The sequence below is a fragment of the Theropithecus gelada genome, chromosome 15, assembly GCF_003255815.1.
Source record: "Theropithecus gelada isolate Dixy chromosome 15, Tgel_1.0, whole genome shotgun sequence".
In the NCBI taxonomy this organism is placed as follows: Eukaryota; Metazoa; Chordata; class Mammalia; order Primates; family Cercopithecidae; genus Theropithecus; species Theropithecus gelada.
In genome coordinates this window covers 81,356,067-81,380,432 of record NC_037683.1, presented here as the reverse complement: position 1 = coordinate 81,380,432, position 24,366 = coordinate 81,356,067, and the positions used below count along the sequence as shown (strand labels likewise).

The 24,366-nt window shown below is 43.4% G+C and overlaps 1 protein-coding gene across 5 annotated transcripts in view; it reads left to right on the top strand.

Moving 5' to 3' along the window:
• Positions 1-10,582: 10,582 nt before the first annotated feature.
• KANK1 (KN motif and ankyrin repeat domains 1) overlaps positions 10,583-24,366 on the top strand; it is a 240,089-nt gene continuing 226,305 nt past the window's right edge. For all 5 annotated transcript variants that reach the window (XM_025359369.1, XM_025359367.1, XM_025359377.1 and 2 more), the window contains exon 1: positions 10,583-10,803. The gene's annotated coding sequence lies outside the window, so the exon portion shown is untranslated. The remainder of the gene's footprint in view (positions 10,804-24,366) is intronic.

Sequence of the window (24,366 nt, the reverse complement as noted above, 5' to 3'; positions counted from 1 at the left end):
GGGTGGATCACGAGGTCAGGAGATCGAGACCATCCTGGCTAACACAGTGAAACCCTGTCTCTACTAAAAATACAAAAAATTAGCCGGGCGTGGTGGTGGGTGACTGTAGTCCCAGCAACTTGGGAGGCTGAGGCAGGAGAATGGTGTGAACCTGAGAGGCGGAGCTTGCATTGAGCCAAGATTGTGCCGCTACACTCTAGCCTGGGCAACAAAGCGAGACTCTGTCTCAAAAAAAAAAGAATATAGCAGAAGCAATGGTATATCACTTCTGAGATTAGATTATACAAGACATCGCAGCTACCATCTTGGTCATTCTAACTTTCTCTCTCTCCCCACTTGCTCTGGGGGAAACCAGCTGCCATGTCATGGGCAGCGCTATGGATCAATCCACATAAGCCTTTTGCCAACAACCATGTGAGTTGCTGAGTCTCCTTAGAAGAGCCAAGAAGCCTTCTCAGAAGTGGATCTATACTGGCTATATAGCATCCTGCCCGTTACTATGTGTCACACCATCTCAAACAGTCCCTTTTGTTGGAATTTAAATTCCAGTTTTTCAAAATAATAACTGGCACAATAAAAATAGTGCAAATTAGCTGGGCAGTGTACTGCAAGTTAAATAGACTAGCTCTCTTAGATACATAAAACACAGATAACACAGAAAGGGCAAGTCCTCCTAAAGTACATAGACCATGAACAAATATTGAACACATGCATTTGTTAAATAAGTGAGCAAATATAAGGCTAACCTAAGACAGTGAGTGCAAAGTAACTAGGTGAACTTACTTGTTTAGATAATAACTTTCTAGAATTCTGTGTGTTTCCTAGAGAAATACAGGAATGACAGCAGACAATAAAGCTTTGGAAAAATCTTATAAATAATTGCTTTGGCTCCAAGTATCAAAGCAGAATTTTGGAGAGGGTCCTCCTGTACTAAAGTCACTGTCCCCAGACTGTGAGTTTCTGCCTCCTTCTCTTTCAGCATTCTCCTCCCCTCTTCTGGCTGTCCTTTGTCAGACTATCATGGCTAGAAGAAAAAAGTTGACTTAACCGTTCTTTGTTGAAATTCGGGACTATGTTAGAGATACCAGGTCTCATTCAAATACAGCCTTCATTTAAAGGCTCTTATGTAACCAGATCCTATGAGCAGAGAGCCATCATGCCTCCAACTCAGTTTCTTCAGACTGGCTGGTTTTGGTGCTCAACTTTTGACTTGACCCACCTTCCTGACAAAGTTTTGAGGACCACTAGGTAAGCATGCCATCTTCTACATTAAAAAAAAAAAATCATCATTGAAGGGAGCTGCACTTCATATATCAAGGAGCATTGAATATAACTAACTCTAAAACTTCATCAGGCCATGAGGTTCTATTGACATCAGTGTATTTGGCTTCAGCTATGATGATCATGTGGAGCAGTCTCCTTTCCTCCCCCCAGTGCCCTGCCTCCCTTGGAAGACTCCCTCCACCCCACCCCAGCCCCATTCAGCTTCGTTCAGAAAATCTTCATTTTTATCTCCCATTAAAGTTTGTTTGATGAAAAGGCTCTGAGGCTCAAATGACAGCCCAGTTGTTTGAAACCTGCTGGGTTAGAGAATGGTGCTATAAGGTTAAGATCAAAAGGTCACCACGTCACGGTTTCCTTGCTGAGGAAGAAAAGCTTCCGTGATAGTGACTCAGTGTAAAGTTATCATCACTAGCATAACTAAACATACACACACACACACACACACACACACCACAATGCATACACTGTCCCAGCTGGAAGGGGTCAGGGTGGACTTCTGGCTCTGGCCTCCAGCAACCTGGGTTCAAATTCTGCCTCCACCACTTGGCACTGTGGCTTCTTGCAGCTATTTGAACCTCTGTGAGGCCCCTTCTTCTTTTCTGCAAACTGCAGATAATAATCATGACTACCTTTCAGGAGAAGTAAGCTGGTTCAGGGAACACAGTTAGTACAGTGTCAAGCATGGAAGTAAGCTCTCAACAAGAATTACTGATTATTAAAATTATATTCTTGGCCAGGTGCAATGGCTCACACCTGTAATCCCAGTACTCTAGGAGGCCAAGGCGAGTGGATCAATTAAGGCCAGGAGTTCCAGACCAGCCTGGCCAACAGGGTGAAATCCCATCCCTACTAAAAATACAAAAATTAGCCGGGCATGATGGCACATATGCCTGTAATCCTAGCTACTTGGGAGGCTGAGGTGGGAGAATTGCTTGAACTCAAGAAGCAGAGGTTGCAGTGAGCTGAGATCATGCCATTGCACTCCAGCCTAGGCAACAGAGCAAGACTCCGTCTCAAGATAAATAAATAATTTAATTAATGAAATAAAATTATATTCTTGTTTTAGTTATAATAACATTTTATATGTCTCTCAAGCCAAAGTCTAATAGCATTACAGTTATTTTTGTACATGTATTATCTGCCTTTAAAGGACAGGTAGTTTCCCGGGATTATTCATATTTTTGTCCTTTATGAAGCCTAACCCAGCACTTTCAGCACAGCAGGTCTTCAGCAAATATTTGGTAAATAAATAAATAATTGTTCTAAATAAAGTGGATCTGCAGGGACAGGTTTGTACACATAATCCCTCTACTTAGGATCCTAGTAGAATGCCATACACATTTTGAATGCTCTATAAATATTTTATAATAGTAACAATGATATAATAATTATAATTATGAATGAAGATTACTCTTAGCTCAATTTCCTGAACTAGAATTATGTCCATCAGCCACATAGAAAATGTATTCATACAGGGTTCCAGCTTAATGCAAACTGAACTGTAACTTGATTTTTAAAATAGGGGACTAAAGCAAATGAATCAATATGTCCTTTACCTTTCAAACAGCTGTTTCCAGGAATCAGAAGTGTGGGGCTATCATATGCAGGTTGTGATATATTAGGTCTTTTCCTTCAACATTTAGTCTAAAAAAAAAAAAAAAAGAAAAGAAAAAGAAAAAGAAAAAAAAGAAGGCTCCTTAAGGGCAGTATGACCGTGGGCAAAGGTGAGGGAACACGCAGCCTTCCTTAGTACATCTGAAGCCTCTGGGGTTGGCGTTGGGAAGGATCCGCAGGTGGCAAATCCAGCTGTCCCACTGTGCACACCCTCCCCAGTTCACCTTTTCTCTGAGGAAGACTCATTGGTTTTCAGGTGTGCATGTGACTCTACACACACACACACACACACACACACACACACTCTTGCCACCATGATTTCCCTTTAATGTTCAAGAATCCTTTTCTCACAGCTCTGTAAAATATTTGAGAATGACAAAAACTTTCAAAAAACCTCTTAATTATAACTGTAGTATATAACCATGTTTTTAAATGAAATTAAGGAGAGTATAAATTGGAAGGCTGAGGTGGGCAGACTGCTTGAGCTCAGGAGTTTGAGATCAGCCTGGGAAACATGGCAAAACCTGTCTTGACAAAAAATACAAAAAATTAGCCAGGCATGGTGGCGTGTGCCTGTGGTTCCAGCTACTTGGGAAGCGGAGGTAGGAGGATCAATTGAGCCTGGGAGGTCAAGGCTGCAGTGAGCCGTGATTGTGCCACTGCATTCCAGCCTGGGTGACAGAGTGAGACCCTGTATTAACGCCTCACCCCAACACACACACACAAGAGTATAAAGAAGAAAATTACTTCTAGGGACTACCCCAGTTCCATCCGTCCCAAAGGTCTGGTATGACTTCAGGGATCTCTCGCTGGGGTGTCTTCCTTGCTCCCTCCTGACTTTTTCCTTGCTGCCATATGCCCTTTTAGGCCCTGATGGGAAACTCAGGGCACGAGATTTCTACCTGCAGCATACCCACGGTTCATTCTGATCCAACTTACTCTGAGAGGTTTGATCCTTACTGCAACTTGATGAAAGAGGCACAGGTAGGTATTACAGCCATTTTATAGACAAGAAACTAGAAGCTCAGGGAGATTCGAGAGTTGGCTATTGCTATTTGCACACAATTCCAAGTATTTAGCAGATAACTAAATGCACCACATGAAGGTCTACTACACAAATGGGCTGATGGGGTGAAACTCAGAACCAGGGCAGATGCTCTTGAACTGCAAAGCTTGTATAACGCGTGGTCATGTTCAGTATTAATACTAGATTAGCTTCACTGACTTCTGAGACAATGGACACAAGACAAATTAGATTTGATGAGAAAGGAGGGAGAGGAAAAGGTTCTGAACATGGGCATGCTGTCAGTAGGATAGTCCTCCTTATGACCCATGTGTAGAGTACAAGGCCACATGTTTTCCTTGGGTGTGATATCAAATAAGTAATGTGTGTTTAAAAATTTGCTGTAGGAAATTTGCTGTAATCTTAACAGTGGCTATATCTAGGTTATGGAGCCATAAGTAATTGTTATTTTTCCTTTATCCTTTTAAAAATATATTTTCAAAGGTTTTTTGTTACAATAGCATGCAGTACTTTGAGAAACATGAGTTAGCTGACATATTGTAAAAATACATGACTATCAAGTTAAAAACATTTGTGTTTCAAAGGACATTAATCAAAAAAGTGAAAACACAACTCACAGAATGGAGGAAAATATTTTAAATCATATATCAGCTAAAGGACTAGTATCACTTATCAGATATGAACAATGACTTCTCACAATTCAACAATAAAAAGACATATAACCTAATTTAAAAATAGACGAAAGATGTGAATGGACATTTCTCCAAAGAAAATATACAAATGGCCAATACAAATTCTCAACATAGTCTTAGAGAAAAGCAAATTAAAGCCACAATGAGATACTACTTCATAGCCACTGGGATATCTATGATCAAAAAGAGGATAACAACAACTGTTGGCAAACATTTGGATAAATTAGGACCCTTATATGTTGTTAATGGGAATCTAAAAGTGTATAGCCACTTTGGAAAACAGTTTGGTAGTTCCTCAAAAAGTTAAACATAGACTCGGCTGGGTGCAGTGGCTCACGCCTGTAATACCAGCACTTTGGGAGGCTGAGGCCGGTGGATCACGAGGTCAGGAGATCGAGACCATCCTGGCTAGCACAGTGGAACCCTGCCTCTACTAAAAATACAAAAAAGTAGCTGGGCACCTATAGTCCCAGCTACTCGGGAGGCTGAGGCAGGAGAATGGCGTGAACCTGGGAGGCAGAGCTTGCGGTGAGCAAAGATCGTGCCACTGCACTCCAGCCTGGGCAACAGAGTGAGACTCTGTCTCAGAAAAAAAAAAAAAAAGTTAAACATAGAGTTATCATATGACCAAGAAATTCCATTCCTAGATATATACCCAAGAGAGAGGAAAACACATTTATTCAAAAACACTCACTTGAATATTCATAGCAGCATTGCTAATAATAGCCCAAAGTGGAACAACCCCAATGGCCATCAAAGGATGAATGGATAAACAAAATGTGATACATCCATACAATAGAATATTGTCCAGCAATAAAAAGGAAAGATGTACTGAAACCCCAGGAGTTACAGCCCCAGCTGAAGCTGGCATTCCTAGGCCCAATTCCTGCTGCCACACTTCCACTATTGCCAGCCCCCAGATCTTGAAGATCCTCCACCACCGACAAGGCTGCCACCAACTGCCATCCTTGCAGAGGGGGCTCCTGCTAAATCATTTGCCTTGTACTTGAAGCAGGGGCCAGGGAAGAGGACTCTGGAAAGGACACATGGGCCTGAGACACCTTAAAATCAGAAAAAGCCCCGAGGAACATGAAGGGGAGGCATTTTTTACCTGCACCCTTTTGGGATTTTTGGCTAAAACTGATAATTAAATTGACATAGACAGATCAATAGGAGAAACATACGAATTTGTTTAATACAAGTTTTGTGTTGCACAGGAGACTTTACAAGGAAATGAAGACCCAAAGATGCAATTAGAGATGAACATGTATATACTGATTTAGACAAAGAGAAGGACATGATGAAAATGTGACAAGGAAAAGGGGCTTGCTAGTTAATTGGTGAAGAAGTGGCAAAGAGGACAAGGATTAGTCTGACAAGTTTGTTTGTAATATTTCCCTCAGATTCTTTCCCTCCTTGATGATGAGAATATTTCCTTCTGGTAGAAAGAGAACATCTTTTACATGGGAATTTTATCAGCTGCTTTTAAGAAACAGAAGGAAGGGCCGAGTGATCTTCTTGCACCTGCTGTTTTTCAAGTGCCTTTAACTAAAAATGGTCAATATGCTAGAGTAGCATATTTTTAACTCCTTCAAGCTGAAGCCGGCATCCCTGGGCCCCATTCTTGCTGCCACAGTTCCACTATTGCCAGCCCCCAGACCTTGAAGATCCGCCACTGCCGACAAGGCTGCCACCAACTGCCATCCTTGCAGAGGGGGCTACAACAAAATGGGGAGAAAAAATAGTGACAACTGTGGCAGTAACCTATGTGTGTCAAACATCTCTCATGAAGCAAAATTAACAAGAATAATAAACAAGTGACATGTCAGTTATGGAGTTATCCTCTTACTGAAAGAGATTTCATAGATAACAGGAATTCCAAAAAATCTGTAATGGAAACTGGCTTTAATGTAACTGGTAACTTCATAAGGCTCTTCACTCTGAACCACTCACTAACAAGTGCTTCAGTTGATGAGCAAGTTTGTTCTTACCCTGGACTGCAGATGCCATTAGGTCTCTGCTGGTCCTATGCTGGTGAAGACTTTTTTAAGGACGAAAATAAGTCCCATATTAATTCATGTTCAGCTACAGAAAACAACAAGTGAAACTTTGTTTGCTCCAAATTGGAAACTGAAATATGGAAACAGCAGTGTGGAAGGAAATTTAACAGATAAAGGTGATTTATCAGAAAACGAAAAGGTAAAGGATACTTTACTCAATTATATTTAAAGGATGCACCTAAACTTAAAGCCAGAAACAATAGAAAATGTTGTAGAATCTTTCACAGAGGAGCCAAGTGAAGTTTTTCTATACCCTGATTTTCTCCCTCCTACGGCGCTTCAATACCCTGGACTTGCACAGATGAGGCCCTCTCAAAATCTGAAAATTGGAAAGCAACAGTGGAACCTTCAGAAAGTTCTATTATTGGAAAAGGAAAGATTACAACATATGACTATATAAAAAGAGAGGTCAATGTTACAAATTACTTTCTGTACTCCAGCAGTTACTGAACGACTTTCTTCTTCCAAAGCTATACTGAGAGTGGGACAGCCAAAACTTTCTGATTCATTGAGTCTTCAGACATCTTGTGTAGATAAAAGTTGAGAAAAAAGAAAAAAAAAAAAATTCTGGTTCTTTCAAGCTTGAGCAAAATGCTTCAAAATGGATTTGGAGCAATGCTGGAAAATATAAATGAAATTCTAGACCACCCTCTCTAAAAAGTTCATCCACCACACAACAGTTGGTTGCAACTTAGGACTTTAAAACTCTTAAAAGTTCTGTTTTAAATCTATGCCAAGAACTTTCAACGAGGACCAAACAACTCACTGACTGGTTAAAGTGGCCTCAATAAGGTGTCTGCCTGCAAGGTCTTCAATACTAGTCTCTGTCTTTTCTTGAAAATGAGAAGAAATCAATCAAGGCACCAAGGACCAATCACAAACTTTACAAAAAAAAAAATATATAGTGTTGAATAGACCATTCGATATTTAGAAGCTATTTGTTGCCTCCATTTATAGCTAAGGGCTTATCCATTGACCAAAAATAATTCTTTTCTTTCATATATCTCAGTGTGAGCACATCTATTGCAAGAAGCCCAGCTAAAATATGGTTCATTGTTCCCAAATACAGGTATTCACACACACACACACACAAAATTGGAATTTGTGAAAATTACTGCTGAGAGTATTTTAATTTTCTTAATTGTTAATTTTTTTAAATAGAGATGAGGTCTCACTTTATTGCCCAGGCTGGTCTCAGTCAAATTCCTGGGCTCAAGCTATCCTCCTGTTTTGGGCTCTCCAAATGCTGGGATTACAGGCACGAGCGCCCAGCCAAGAGTCTCTGTATAAATCCGAGGGCTTCTATGCTGACATGTTTGACAATCTTTCGCGTGTTATATTTCAAGAAATGTTTCACTTAGTAAACAGTTCTATTCAAAGATTGTTCTTTTGTGACTGTTTTCCAGTACAATTCTATCATCAATAAATGGTATAATGGGTGGGGAGAGGAAGAAAGTACAGAAACATACTACAGCATGGATGAGCCTTGCAACTATTACCTTAAGTGAAAGAAGCCGGACCAAAAGTAGCATGTTGTTATGTTCCTAGTTATATGCAACGTCCAGAATCAGCAAATCCATAGAGACAGAAAGTAAATTAGTGGTAGCCAGCGGCTGCGAGTAGGGAGGAATGGGGAGCAACTAATGGGTATGGGGTTTCTTACTGGGATGACAATGTTCTGGAATTAGTAGTGGTGGTTGCGTGACTTTGGGAATAAATTCAAAACCACTGAATTATATATTTTAGGAGTAAATTGTATGGCATGTGAGTTGTATGTCAATAAAATGACTAAATTAAAAACGAAATTTCAAGTATAAATCCACTAAAAATTCAGAATCTGCCATACTTTTGATTGATTAGTTTTGCTTACTCTTGAGGGCCTATCAATGTTTACTGACTAAATGCAAAGAAGGAGAAATAAAGGAGAGATGAAGGCTGGGAATTCTGGGGAGTTTTTGTTGTTGTTTGTTTTTGTTTTTGTTTTTTTAAGACAAGAGACACGCTCTGTCGCCCAGGCTGAAGTGATTACAGGTGAACGTCACCATGCCCAGCGAATTTTTTTGTATTTTCAGTAGACATGGGGTTTCACCATGTTGGTCAGGCGGGTGTTGAACTCCTGGCCTCAAGTGATCTGCCCATCTCGGCCTCACAAAGTGCTGGGATTATATGTGTGCGCCACCGCACCCAGTCGAGGGCACTATTTATTTATTTTTGAGACAGGGTTACACTCTGCCGCCTGGGCTACAGGGCGGTGGCTTGATCTCTGCTCACTGCAGCCTCGACCTCCAGGGCTCAGGTGATCCTCCCACCTTAGCCTCCAGGGTAGCTGGGACTACAGGCCCGCGCCATCACTCCCAGCTAATTTTTTTTTTTTTTTTTTTTTTTGATGGAAACGGGATTTCACCGTATTGTCCTCCTGGAATCAAGTGATCCACCTGCCTCTGCCTCCCAAAGTGCGAGGATTATAGGCCTGAGCCGCCGCACTGGGCCCACGAGTACTTTTTAAATGCAGGAGTCCTGCTGCCTCTGATATCTCATCCCTTATCACCATGGAAACAATTCTCCTTTTCATAGAATAGTAGACATTTGGGGCGGAGTGGGGGGGGGGGTGGGATTTTAGAAAATATCTACTTCATCCAATGCCCTATTCTACAGATGAAAAAGGCCCAGGAGGAGGAAAGAGTTTGTTTACTGCCACCCAGTGAGCTGGCAAAGGGGCTGAGATTCAAAATGAGGTTTCCTGCCTTCACATCTCTTCCAGCTGCCCTTTACCTATTCCCTAAACAGTCAGGAGCCATCAAGTTCAGGAATTTGCAGGTGTGCTTCGCTGTGAACTGTGGGGAAGCAGCGTCTTCTCCCCAGAGGCAAGCATGTTGCCTTGTAAAGTTTGATGGCTCTTCACTTGCACACTTACAAAAAAGACTAAGCGTGTGCAACGCCCTGCTGGATGTGTGCGGTGCTAGAGAGCTTGGGGGTGAGGGGAGGACTCTCCCCCTTAAGAAAATCAGTTGATTGAAGAGCTGACATTGTTTTTTAAGTAATACCTGGTTTTATAAAGTCGTTCCTTCTGTTCCCAAGCTCTTCTGTTTATTCTAGCTACCTTCAATTTGAAAGACTAAAGTTACAACTTCTCAATCCCTACTAATTTCTCTTGTACCTACTGGATTGCTCCAAATCGCGTATTTAGGACTGAACTAGGAAGCCAGTTCAATCCTGAGTCCCTGAGGCAGGCATTGGGTCTTCTATGGAGTCCCCAGACACCTGGAACCTTCTGAACACGCATCCTCCCCTTTCCACTGAGGACTCTGTCCTGCCGCCGAGCCAGGGCCAATGCACGGAGGTCACAAGGGAGGTGCCCTTGTAGGCGGGAGGTTTCTGGCCGCTGATGAGGCACCTGTGGGAAACACCTCTGCACGCTCCCGTCCCTCTCTCATCCGCGGTCAGCAAACTTCTTAGCGGCGTGGAGGGAGGGGCGGTACAAACGCGCTGGGGTGGACGTTGCAAGGCCATCCTCGTTGCCAGGACCCCCCGCCCGCCCCAGTCGGAGATGGGAGGACCGCACCGTCTCACGGTGGGGTGGATTTCTTTTCCCCTTGCGGGTGTGTGTGCGAGGATGGAGGTGGTAAATACGGGTTGGTAGAAGGAGCAAGCCGGGGTGGAGGAAGCTCTTCTGCTTAATTCTCGCCGCGGCAAGGCCCGCGGGCCAGGCGAGGCGGCCAAGGTGCACGAAGGTGCCTAGTGGGCCTGGTGGAGTTGCAGCGGCGCGCAGGCGCAGAGATCCGCCCGCTGCCGGCTCCGCGGTACAAAGAGCGCGCGGCGGAGAGCCGGGCGTCCTCGGGACTGAGGGAGCAGTCGGGCTTCACCAGCCGCGCCGTTCTCACGCGCCGCTTCGGAGTGCAGCCGCAGCCACAGCTGTCTCCCACCCCGGGTTGAGAGGCTTGCTGGTCTGCCCCAGCTTCCCCGCCCAGGCGGCGGCCGCAGAGCCCGAAGGCTCCTGTGCGATTCAGGGTTTAATTCTGGCGCTTGCCAGCCGGGGCCGACTCCGCCCCCTGCGCCCCGCCCCTCCCCGAGCTCCGGGTCCGCGGCGGAGTGAGCGAACGGCCGGCAGGTTGGGAAAGAGCGGCTGAAGGTGAGTGACGCGAGAGGGTTGCGCTGCGCCCCTTTTCGCTAAGGGTTTGCCCCGGAGCGCCAGGCCCCTACCGCTGCCTCAGGCTGGCCCCCGCGCCGAGCCAACTTGGCGCGCGCTGGGGTCGCACGGTGGCCGTGGGGGTGGCGGAGGGCAGCCTCGCGGGCTCCCGCTCGCCCGGGTGAACCCGGCGGCCTCGGGGCGGTCCTAGGGAGGGGTCCGAGAGGTGGTGTCGGCCCCGCGGCTGTCGGAGTTTGGCGCGCTGTGCAGCGGCGGAGCTCGGCCAGTCTGGAAGACGGAGAGGCGCCCTGGGCACAGAGCAGCGAGAAAGTTCGGACTGGGCCGGCCGGCGAGAAGGTGCGGGCGCCTGCCCGCCCCCGGCCCGGAGCTCTGGCCTTTGGATGCCTCTGGGCCGTTCCCCAGCCCAGGGTGGAATGGGGGACCCTCTCTGAAGCGGCTCTCCGTGAAGTTCGGTGCTGTGCTCTGCAGGAGGGAGTGGTGGTCAAGACCCCTTTATCCTCGGCCCCAGAGGGGCAGGTGGCTTCAGGTCGCCCTCCGCCAACTCCGAGATGGCTCCGGCCAGGGTTGGAGGGCGGGGAGGTGGGGGAGGGGTGTGTGTGGGCGCTGCGGCGCTCAGGGCCTCTGGGGGCAGCCCAGCCGGGCGCGGACAGCGTGGGTTTCGGAGGACCAGCTGTTCAGGTCGAAGGAAGGTGCAGGGGCCGTTAAGCGGGCTTGCCCCTGAATGTCCCGTTTTCCATGCCGCTTTGGCGAACTCGCAGTGGCACTCGCAGCAGCCACTGCCCCTTGACCATTCGTCTTCTTCACCTGGGTCCCATGGAACTTTCAGAGGCAACTGTTCTTGGTGACTCTTGCAGGTCAGCACGAGCCGTGCTGCACGAGCATGACCTAGTGAAGGCCTTGGCCGTGTTAGCGTTAACAACAATTTATGGCGTCCCCCAGCGCTTGCTTTCTGCACATGGCCTCTACGGAGGGTCAGCCCATCTTATTAAATAATGGATTCTATTAGACCCTGATACCCGAGACTAATAAAGAAGCTTAATCATCCAGATCTATAATCGTGCAATTCCTTTCCTCACCTTCATTGCCCCCCACCTCTGGAGTTGAATGGAAATTAGGGTCTGTTTGCTTATTTTGGATTCCTGAGTTTATTCAAGTTCATTTTTAGGTGGTGTAACAGCTAACTAGCATTCATCTGCCAGTTTCTCTTTTCATCAAACTTTCTCTACTAAAGTGTTGAGAAGTGCCACGTTTTATTTAAAAAGTTGAAGTGTAATAAACAAAAATTTACTCTTCTAAAGTGTAAAATTCAGTGGTTTTTAATATATCCATAAAGTTATGAAATCATCACTACTATCTAGTTCTGTTTTGTTGCCCCCAAAAAGAAACCCTATGCCGATTAGCAGTCATTCTTACGTCTCCCAGCCCTTCTCCCTCATTTTAAGGCAGCTACTTAGGAAGTTTTTCCAAGATAGAGGTTGAGTGAAAAAACGAGAGGTTATTACCTTCGGTCCTTTTTCTGTTACTAGGTTTGGGGAAAGGTGCTGCTGAAGCAATGGAAGAAAAATTAAGTATTGACTGTCCTATGGGGAGGTTAAAATGAATAAGGATGGACGAGAAGCTTCCAGTAGAGGAATAATTGCCTCCTTTAGAGATACACAAATTGGGAATACATTTTATCCCCTTAGGGCACAGGGATGCTCTCTGGACTCTAGACTTGCCTAGTCCATAAATCACTCTAGTCAAGGTTCTACCTCAGCAAAAGTGAGTTCTGGGTGTGTGTGTGTGTGCGCTCTCGGCAGGGAATGTTAGAAGGAAAAAAGACTGTAGGCTTAAAAATAATTTTTTAAAATATCCAAACTGGCCCCAAGGAAAGAAACCAAAAAACCACAGGCAAATGGCTACTGGAATTGATACATTGAAGACTAGTTTCATTTCATGAGTATCGGTGTCTGTTCATAAATAGTTCTGAGTTAGTGTGTGCATACATTAACTTTTTAGCCCAGGTGGGAGGAGGAGGATGGAAAAGGATCTAGTTGGGGGCAGTGCAAGGAACTGGGGAGAGGGATGGGAGAATGGCCTAAAGGGGCAGTGCTTGTGGGAGCTGAGGACTGTTAAGATGGAGTAACTGTAGGGTGAGCAGATTCTGAAGCAGCAGAGTGGGTCTGAAAAATTGGACCCTTCACTCTGGCTTTTTGTTGGATAATGTGTGCATGTATTAAAAATCATTTTTAGTGAGGAGAGTTGAAGCTATCCAAATTATGCAATATTCACTACACTTCTCACTCACCCTTCAATAAAAAGTCAACTTGTTTTCAAGTGTTTGGGGAAGTTTTAGGCCTGTTGCATGGGTGAGTTGGCTTATGCCATCTTTTTTTTTTTTTTTTTTTTTTTTGTAATTTAGAACATTGACATAGCAAGACTCCATCTCTACTTAAAAAATAAAAAATAACCGGGTGTGGTGGCACATACATCTGTAGTCCCAACTACTTGGAAGGCTGAGGCGGGAGGATCACTTGAACCCAGGAGTTTGAGGTTGCAGTGAACTGTGATCATGCCACTGCACTTCAGCCTAGACAACCGAGCAATATCCTCTCTCAAAACAAGAGGAAGAGCTGTACCATAGGCATACATCTCCCACACCCCACACCCCACTCCCCCGCCAACGGAGTTTTGCTCTTGTCACCCAAGCTACAGTGTAATGGCACAGTATCTGCTCACTGCAACCTCTGCCTCCCAGGTTTAAACGATTCTCCTGCCTCAGTCTTCCAAGTAGCTGGGATTACAGGCATCTGCCACCATGCCCGGCTAATTTTTTTTTTTTTTTTTGAGACAGAGTCTTGCTCTGTTGCCAGGCTAGAGTGCAGTAGTGAGATCTTGGCTCACTGCAACCTTTCTACCTCCTGGGTTCAAGCGATTCTCCTGCCTCAGCCTCCTGAGTAGCTGGGACTGTAGGCACGTGCCACCACACCCAGCTAATTTTTGTATTTTTAGTAGAGGCAGGGTTTCACTATGTTGGCCAGGATGGTCTCAATCTCTTGACATCGTGATGCACCCACCTCAGCCTCCTAAAGTGTTGGGATTCCAGGCGTGAGCCACCACACCAATTTTTGTATTTTCAGTAGAGACGGGGTTTCGCCATGTTGGCCAGGCTGGTCTGGAACTCCTGACATCAGGTTATCTATCCGCCTCTGACTCCCAAAGTGTTGGGATTACAGGTGTGAGCCACCCAGCTTGGCCCTTCCCCCCCCCCCCCGAGATGGGGTTTGTTCTTGTTGCCCAGGCTGGAGTGCAATGGCGTGATCTCAGCTCACTGCAACCTCTGCCTCCCAGGTTCAAGTGATTCTCCTGCCTCAACCTCCCGAGTAGCTGAGATTACAGGCATGCACCACCATGCCCGGCTAATTTTGTATGTTTAGTAGAGATGGGGTTTCTCCATGTTAGTCAGGCTGGTCTCGAACTCCCAACCTCAGGTAATCCGCCATGCCTTGGCCCCCCAAAGTGCTGGGATTACAGGCGTGAGCCACCGTGCCTGGCCCATAGCTGTACATCTTAAGAGTACATCTTCACAAAGTGAACGTAAACATATAACAAGTACCCAGGTAAAGAACCAAAATATTGCCAGCATTGCAGAAGTGCCCCTATACTCTTGTCCAATCACTGCCCCTCCCGAAGAGTAACCGTTATACCAACTGTGGATAGATTTGTCTGTTTTCATGCTCTACACAAACACACAGTATATAGCATTTAGTATCCGGGTTTCTTTCTCTCAACATGATATTTGTGAGATTCAGCTGTGTTGTTGCTTGTGGCTGTACAATTATTTTCACTGCTGTGTAATATTCAATTGTATGACTATAATTTATCAATTTTTAGGGTTGAGGGGCATTTGCATAGTTTCCAATTTCTTCCATGGCAAATAGTGTGACTTTGAACATTCTAATTCTAGTATATGTCTTGATACACAATACCCAATACAAATGTGTACATTTGTACAAATTCTATTCAGAAGCAGAATTTCTAAGTTCTGAACTAGGATTCAGTTTAGAGGATATGGTCAAGCAGATTTCTGATGTGGTTGTAGAGTTTATACTTCTACCCGCAGTGTGAGAGAGTTCTGTGGCATCCTTTTTAAATTGGAAGAGCAGTAGATCTGCAGAGTTTGGCACATGGACAAAATATGACCTATTTATTGTTATTATTTTTGGAGACGGAGTCTCGCTGTGTCGCCAGGCTGAGTGCAGTGGTGCGATCTGGACTCACTGGAACCTCTGCCTCTCGAGTTCAAGCGATTCTCCTGCCTCAGCCTCCCGAGTAGCTGGAACTACATTCACATGCACCACACCCAGCTAATTTTTGTACTTTTAGTAGACACAGGGTTTCACCGTGTTGATCCAGATGGTCTCCATCTCCTGACCTCGTGATCTGCCCACCTCAGCCTCCCAAAATGCTGGGATTACAGGCATGAGCCACCGGCCCATTATGACCTGTATTTAACCCATCCTAGCAGACTAATTATTTGTTGTCTTCACTTCCAGTGCTTTTCCATGTCTGTTCATGTTTTTATGAAGTCACAATTCTAATATTCAATTTTGTATTTTGTTTCTTAACACAATATCTTAATACTGCTTTAGTCTTTATGACTTTTTAGTCCCTGAATGTGTCTAAGGTTGTGCTTTCATTTAATAATCCTCACATTAGAAATGCGTGTTAATTTCTGGTGTTTTACTAGTATATACTGTTGTGGAAATCATCTTTGTGCGTACAGTTTTTACCTCCGTCTTGGGTATTTCATAAATTTGAGATTTTTGTTTATGTGGCTTGAGATCTTTATTGTTAAACTGCTGCCTGCAGAGTTGTCCTTGAACCTAATATGGAATTGGTTAAAGAAATCTTTTTTTTTTAAATTTTTTTGAAACAGAATATCATTGTGTCACCCAGGCTGGAGTGCAGTGACAGGATCAGAGCTCACTGTAACTGTGAACTCCTAGGCCCAAGCAATCCTTCCGCCTCAGCCTGCCTGCCGAGTAGCTGGGACTACGGGCACGTGCCACTGCGCTCAGCTAATTTTTCCTTTTTTTTTTTTTTTTTTAATTGAAGAGACAGGGTCTTGCGAGGTTGTCCAGGCAGGTCTCAAACTCCTGGCCTCAAACAATCCTCCCTCCTTGGCCTCCTAAAAGTGCTGGCACACAGGTGTGAGCCACTGCACCCAGTCTAAGAAATCTTTAAATTGCTAATACATTACCTGCAAAAGGGTGTCTCATTGGGTTAAACTGCAATTCTGAAAATAATGGTGAGGTTGACCCTGATAACTTCTTTAAAAATAGCATAAATTGAACTTTTGTGGCAGTTTCATTTACCGATCACTTACTAGTTTTCTTTATATGATACTGTTTGCAAAGGTATTGAGCCAAGAGCTTGAAAGGGTATAAGAAGGATCATACCATTAAGTAGTTGATTGTCCAGAAATTGTATCTAAGAATTAAAAATACCAGTTAGGCAAAATTCTTATACATGACCAAGGAGTGTTTATTCTGCAAATGCAGTACTTGTTTAAGTTCTGAGGGAGAAATCTTTTTTGTCTGGATGGTTAGGAGTTGCTTCCCCCAAAAGTAAGACTTGAGCTTGGCTTTAAGGAATCTAGAAATTGGCTAGGGAGCAGACATCACTAAAGAGACACTGAGCCTTCTCAAGGAGAGAGATCAACGGTGCACAGGGAGAGCCCCAGTTGACCACTGGACAGTGGGGTCGGTGATGCTGCCTTCCTTACCATTCTTTTTCTGGAAGATGCCAAAAATAAGTGAACTAATATATAGGCAGAAAAAAGTACTTAGAGCTTTTTGGGAGAAAGCTGTTTGGTGCATTCTAGTCAGCATCATGGAGTTTAATGGTAAACACCTGCCAGAGATTAGAATGCAGTAGGCTGCTGCTTTGCCTAATTGTAGATCTTAACTCCTCTCCTTTCCCCTCAGGTAAAATTCAGTGATAATTTCTCTAAGATGAAGGCTACTAGACCAGCCTTCATTCAGAATAAGCCAGTATCACTTAACTTTAGTAAACAGTACTTAAATTTCTATTATATGCAAGGCCTTGGTGGGGGAAATCAGAGACTAGAAAGCTAAGAGTTCATAGGGAATGAATGTATAATGATGCAAAATCATATTAATAATAGGCAAAATGATAGAAATACGCAATATTGATATGAAAAGTTCACTCTGGAAAGGAAGGAGATGGAGAAATTAATGCTGAGTAGAGAGATCCGGGTGATATGCCTTGAAAAATGTGTACAGGTGGGAATTAGAGTAAAGGGCACTGCATTTAGGCAATAGGTTTTGAAAAAGTAAAAGTTGGCGGCGCTTGATACATAATACCATGGTCAGTCATATGCTTGGAGACCCAGGTGAATGGCAATTTGAGGTTGTACCTTTCCTCCTGTGACTTGTGACTGCCAAGCCAGCCTGGTGATCTCTGGAAATATTGCAGGTGTAGGCCCAGGCTGGCTACTTTTAATCTAGGATCTATTGCTTGCTGTGTGACCTTTGACACAGTTACTGAACCTCTCTGTGTGTCAATTTCCCATTTATAAACAGGGATAATAAAAGCACCTCCTTTATTGGGTTCTTGTGAGGATTGAATGAGTTAAAACCAATTCTGTTGGTTGAGGCAGTCACAAACCTGTCCAGACTCAAGAACGCTTAGAAGGGTGGCTGGTATACAGTAAGTTTTAAACATGTTTGCTGTTATTCCCTTAATTTTTAAATATCTGAATTTTAAAATTTCTAATACACATAGTGTAAATAATATAAACCACAGGAGTTTAAAATAAAAACAAAACTCATCACTCTTGTCTGGTCCCAACTCAGCTACAGTCTTGGTTTAGGTGTGATAACTGCTGTTTCTGTTTTTAGTTCTTCTAGTTGTTATTTTAAGCAAATTAGCCCCCAAAATTTAGTGGCTTAAAAATTTGTTTTATGGTATTTTGAATTCTGTGGATCAGGGATTCAGGCAGGGCTGGGTGATTCTGCTGCTTTTGGTGTTGACTGAGGTCATTCCCTGGTACCCAGCTGGTGGATGTTCTGGTCCACAGGGTCCAAAAAGGCTTCGCTCCCGTGACTTTCTGCCTTGGTGGGACTAGCTGGAATGCTGGGCTCAGCAATGACTGTTGAGCAGAGCACCTACACATGTTGACTTCATTTGTCTTCATGGCAACTACGTGTCTTCGTGGTGACTTCAGCATGGTGGCTCCAGGTAGTTGAACTTGTGTGGCAGCAGGCTTCCCTCATGTATTGCTAAGGGTTCTCCAGAGAAGCATAACCAATAGTGTGTGTGTGTGTGTGTGTGTATACATATATATGTGTATGTATACACATACATTGTGTGTATATATATACACAACACGCACACACACACACACACGAGATTTTTAAAACAAGGAATTGGCTTATTCAGTTTAGAGGCTGGCTAGTCCTAAATCTGCAGTGTGGGCCGACAGATGGAGACCAGGAGAATCTAGAAGAAGACTGAAGGTGGTCTGCTGGAGAATTCCCTCTAGCTCAGGGAGGCTGGTCTTTTTGTTCAGTTCATACCTTCAGCTGTTTGGGTGAGGCCCACCCACATTATGGAGGGCAGTCTCTTTTACCCATAGTTACCTAATTTAAATGTGAATCTCATCTGAAAACATCCTCCAAGTCAACACATAAAATTAACCATCACACCCTGCTACGAGCACCTCGGGCAAACCAGTTGGAAGCTGCATGGCCCTTTATGACATAGTGTCAGAAGTTACATAACTTCCCTTTTGCCAAACTATTGGTTGTAGCACAAAACTTGCTCAGACTCAAGAAGAGGGGACATCGACCTGCCACTTGATGGGAGTGTCAAAGAATTTGCAGTATAAAATATACTGCCAGTCTATCCTTGGGTTCATAAATTTGACAGTATCTGTTAATTTCCTGCTAAGGAAGAAGTGGAATTTATATTCCCTCACACCTTTCTTTCCTCTTCTCTCTGTCTCCTAGTTTTTATTAGATATCTTATTATTTTTGTCTTATTATTTTTAGTTGTCTTCTTTTGGTTACCTTTCTGATTTAAAATAAAGCAGTCTATTCTTTACCAGACCATAGAGATACGGAAAACTCAGGTTCCTTGAATGGTATGGTGTTGGGGAGGGACACGGCAGAAAAACAGCAAAATTGCCTTGAATGGGGGATGCTTGACAATGAGGCTCTTGTTAAAACACTGCAGCCACTAGAGATGGGAATTGTCTATGAGCATGTCCTCTTTGTGAGCCTAGCAGGTGGCATAATTTGAGTTTTTATTTTCTCTCTTTGGCTTTTAAACTCAGATACCTGTTTACCTTTTCCTTCCCTGCACTTTGCATTTAAATTATGAATGCTGGAAGCAAATGATATTTTCACCAATGAAGAATCTTATTACAAACACATGGCTGAGTTGAGTGTTTGTATGTGGATGTGCATGCAGAAAAACCTGTCAGAAATAGGTGCTCTCTTGCTTTTTTCATTACCAAAGCAATCAGTTAATTGGAAACAGTGTCAGGAGCCCTGTAACTCTGTTGGGGGTGTTTTGGGTTTTTTCTTTTTTTGAATTCATTTAGTTAATATAATTGAGCAATGGGGCTTAGTTTAACTCTCAGAACACATAACTAATCCCTTTTTATAATTATCTGATCACCCAAGAAACACATAAGAACCTCTAGTCTTGTTGGTTTGCATTCATTGTATATTGCAGATATAACCTCTTTTGATATTTGTCTTGTTAATAAAATATGGCTTGGTTAGTGGCAAGAATGTAAATTTGTGTTTGATATCTGCATAATATTTTTGGCTAAATTTTTTCAGATTTCTGTTGTTAATTCTGACTGGTTCACCCTTTGACCTTGGGGAAAAATAGAATAAAAGCAATTAGAACAAAAGTAGATACTTTGGGAGGCCAAGGCAGGCAGATCACTTGAGGTCAGGAGTTCAAGACCAGCCATGGCCAACGTGGCAAAACCACGTCTGTACTAAAAATACAAAAATTAGCTGGGCTTGGTGGTGCACACCTGTAGTCCCAGCTACTTGGGAGGCTGTGGCAGGAGAACTGCTTGAACCCGGGAGGTGGATGTTGCAGTGAGCCAAAATCACGCCACTGTATTCCAGCCTGGGTGACAGAGCGAGACTCCATCTCAAAGAACAAAAGTAGAAATGAAACCTGAATACTGTATTCACCTTTTCTCTTTTCCTCCCTCCTTCTCTCCTTCCCTCCTTCCCTCCTTCCCTCCTTCCCTCCTTCCCTCTTTCCCTCCTTCCCTCCTTCCCTCTTTCCCTCCTTCCCTCCCTTCCTCCCTCCCTCCCTCCCTCCCTCCCTTCCTCCCTCCCTCCCTCCCTTCCTCCCTCCCTCAGTCCCTCCCTATTCATCTCAATAGAGCTGCTTTTTCCTATAAAAATAATAGCTTCAGGGTAGCCCTTTTTAGGGGATGGGCTTATTCCTGTTATGAGATGGTTCAGTTCAGTGTTCTGCCAAATACTCCCTCATTTCCTTTACCCAAATGGAGCCACAGACCAATCTGACCATCTTGGTGTCATATCCCCTTCTAGTCACAACTCTTACCCCAGGGGTATCCTTATATCTAATATCATAGATCAATTTAGTCAGTTTTTGAACTTCGTGTACCTGAGATCACAGAGCATGTACTCTTTTGTGTCTAGCTTCCCTCTGTGTTATATTTGTGAGATTGATCCATGTTGTATGTGGTTATGGGTTCATGCTTATTGCTGTATAGAGTTCCATCGTGTGAATACTGCTATTCATCCTATCGTAGATGTACACTGGGTTTCCAGTTTTGGACCAGTATGAACAGTACTGTCATGAATGATTTTGTATTTTCTGGTGAATATATCTACACATTTAAGTTAGATGTAGATCTAAGAGTGCAATTTTTGGGCCATGCAGTTCAGCTGGAGTAGATACTGTCAAAGTGGTTTTATGAAGTGATATTCCCAACAGTGGTGTATGAGTTTCAGTTGCTTCACAGTGCTTGTTATTGTCTGTTGTCTTATTTTAACTAATCTAGTAAACGTGTGTTATTGATTCCCTGGATGACTAATGAAGATGAACACCTCAAAAAGGGTTCATACTTTTTATTTTATTGCATAGCAAAGTAGAAAAACAAAGCCAATTAAAGAATTCATCTAGAGACATTGTATCAGTTCTTTAACCACTCTAGCTTTTCTGTTTCTCTACACTCATTCATTGTGGTTTTTTCTTTTAGTTTTATGAGAGATGTATTTCAAGGAATTTACTTCTAATAAAAATTTAAAGAACAGAGAAGTTTTTGGATAACTCTACTAGTTCTGAGAATTAAGGTATTTAAAGGGTGAAGCTTTGCTTGTACTGTATTACTCTTTCAGGTTTTCTAATTTGCTAAATCAATCTATTGATTTTTGCCTTTCACTTTGATATTTTCATAGGAGAATTTGAATCATGTTCTGTAGTTTCCAGGAATTAAATTTCCACATAAATGTAAAAGAAAACTTGAGAAGCTGATGCACAATTTTTTAAACGGTAAAAGAGGAATTGTTAACATAGGGATAAGCTAGATAGTGTGAGGCGTCAATAGCAGTGCTGTAAGTTTTTGTAACTTCTTAGCAAGTGAAATGGGTAGTTTCAAGGAAAACTCACATATGGTTTGATGTGTTTGAGTTTGTTTTAATTTATTTTCTGTTGACATTTTGAAATTTCTTCCTTTAGCTTTATTCTGGGCACCTGTTTTATCCTCTCAGTTGTTTCTTTTTAAGACCGGTATGCCTCTTTAGGAATCCAACATGCCACTGTCATCTAGCTTTGTACGTCTGTGCATATATTCCATCTTCCCTTAAATATTATTGGAGTATTGCTGATCACGGAATAGACACAAGGTAGTCTTAAATATCTGTAAGGTACTTACAGGTATTGTTTGACCTCTTGGTGGCAAGACTATGTCCTGGGTTGAATAATCTAAAGGGTTTTTGGAGAATTCAGGCTTCTGACCTTGAAGGCGAATAAGGTATCTCTGCCTCCAGAGACACCACACTTTTAATTCCTTTTGGAGTTATAATTCAGGAGTAGGAGGAAAGTTTGCTAAATTCCTATGAAGGAAAGTTGATTGAGAGACATGATTGAAGATTGCTTAATTCATCGCGGTTTCTCAGCTCTGACATGTTTCAGTAACAGTTGGGAGAAGCGATTCAAATAACTGCTGATGAAAGTTGTATATTGTTTTTACTTTTTTAAAGTTTAGGGAATTCAGGGCTAGCTCCCAAATGAGATCATATGAACTTAGTGATGTTCTTTCTGGTGGGTCTTTATTAGAGTCAGTGAGGAGGGAAGGGGAGAGGTTTTGGCTGTAGAGTGGGATCTGAAAATTGTTCATAATGCTGGGAATGACAGAAATGTGGGTGGGAGGTGCAGTGCAGAGACACTGGCTTGAGGAATAGCAAGGCCTTTTATGATGTGCCCAGGTGGGAGGGGAGTTACTAGGATATACTTTATAGACATTCAGAAATATTTGTTGAATGAATATGGATCATTTTATCAGTAGCATACTAAGGCTGTCAGATCTGCATGAAGCTATTGATTCAGTAGTTATCATTATAGTGGCTTAGCCCACTGGGTGGTACCTGTCCTTCAGTGTTATGAAGAGATTTGTCCTAATGAGGTTTGACCCCAGCTGCCCTGCCAGGTGTGCATCTGAGTGTGGTTTCTGTTCTTCACCACCCTCTACACACACACACACACACTCTTCTTGTGTTTTTTGGTGAGCTTAGAGCCATGAGGGAGCTATTAGTTATCCTTCCAAAATTCAGCAAGCTGCTTGTTTTTGTTTTTGTTTTTGAGACAGAGTCTCGCTCTGTCCCCCAGGCTGGAGTGCAGTGGTGTGATTTCAGCTACTGCAACTTCCGACTCCCTGGTTCAAGTGATTATCCTGCTTCAGCTTCCCAAGTAGCTGGGATTGCAGGCATGCACTACCATGCCTAGCTAATTTTTGTAGTTTGAGTAGAGACAGGGTTTCACCATGTTGGCCATGTTGGTCTCGATTTCCTGACCTCATGATCTGCCCGCCTCGGCCTCCCATAATGCTGGGATTACAGGCGTGAGCCACTGTGGCTGGGCTGCAAGCTGTGTTTTGTCAGGACAGTTTTGATTAGTTTTTAGGTTAATAAAGAACACTGTTTCTTTTTGTTTCTTTTTTAGGTTTATTTTAACCAACCTCAGGAAACAAAAGCCTACTGTTAGGATATTCATGGGAAAATAGGAAAACCTAATTGGAAGCTTTTTGTTTTTTCCTTTTAGTGAAATCCTATGTGCTTATAGAGCTTTTTCACACTTTCTAGAGAAGGTAAGCATCTCTTATACTGAGAAAGAGAGGGAATAATATGTCTGGGCTCAGTTCTGCCTGTTGTGGGGAAGGGTGTGCCAGTGGCTCACCTTTTGAGGTTAAGAATGAGTAATAAGACCTTGAGGATTTTTTTCTTTTTCTTTTCTTTTCTTTCTTTCTTTTTCTTTTTTTTTTTGAGACAGAGTCTTGCTGTTGCCCAGGCTGGAGTGCAGTGGTGTGCTCTCGGCTCACTGGAACCTCCGCCTCCCAGGTTCAAGCAGTTCTCCCGCCTCAGCCTCTCAAGTAGCTGGAATTACGGAGTGCCCCACTGTGCCTGGCTAATTTTTGTATTTTTACTAGAGACGGAGTTTCACATTATTGACCAGGCTGGTGTTGAACTCCTGACCTCAAGTGATCCACCTGCCTCAGCCTTCCAAAGTGCTGGGATTACAGGTATGAGCCACTGTACCCAGCCAACCTTGAGGGTTCTTAGCCATCCTCAAATGACCTGATAAAGTAGCCTTAGTACTGTGGAAAAAACTGTCACTCTTTCATGCTTTGTCAACTTTGATAGCAAAAGGAGGAAACACTGCTAAAGGGGCTTGACGTTTGTATAGTTTATGAATCATTTTCTTGGGAACGTTTCAAAGAAAGTGTTGTAAACCTCTGACCTCACATCCAGTTTGACCAGATAACTGTGCTTACCTGTTTAGGAGGCCCATCTGATTTGAGTCCTGGCTTAAAGCAATTGTTCACATGTTGAAGTCTGTATTTAACTTCAGGTCCCAGGCTGGGTTGTTTCATCCTGAGCCTCCCCGTCTCCCTCCTTGACCCCCAGTGACCCAGGGCAGTTTTTACTTTCCCGTTTCTTCCTGGCTTTTTACCTTTATTTTTTGGCCAGACACTTCAAGGGGATCTGATTCAATCTAGGCTAGGGGTTAGGAGCATGGGTTTGGGAGCATGGGTTCTAGAATCGAAACTCTACTATTTCCTGCCAGGTGTATGTTTTGTTTGCTTCTTTGTGTTTGGAAAGAAATATTACTGTCATTCCATGGTGTTTAAGTGTGTAAGGAGGAGAAGCTGGGAGGAAGATGAAGGAAGACCTAGGATGTGGTATTTCTGGACTATAAAACTCCCTAGGAAAAGTCCCCAAAGAGCCACCTCATTTACTTTAGGCCAGAGGAGCAGAGAAA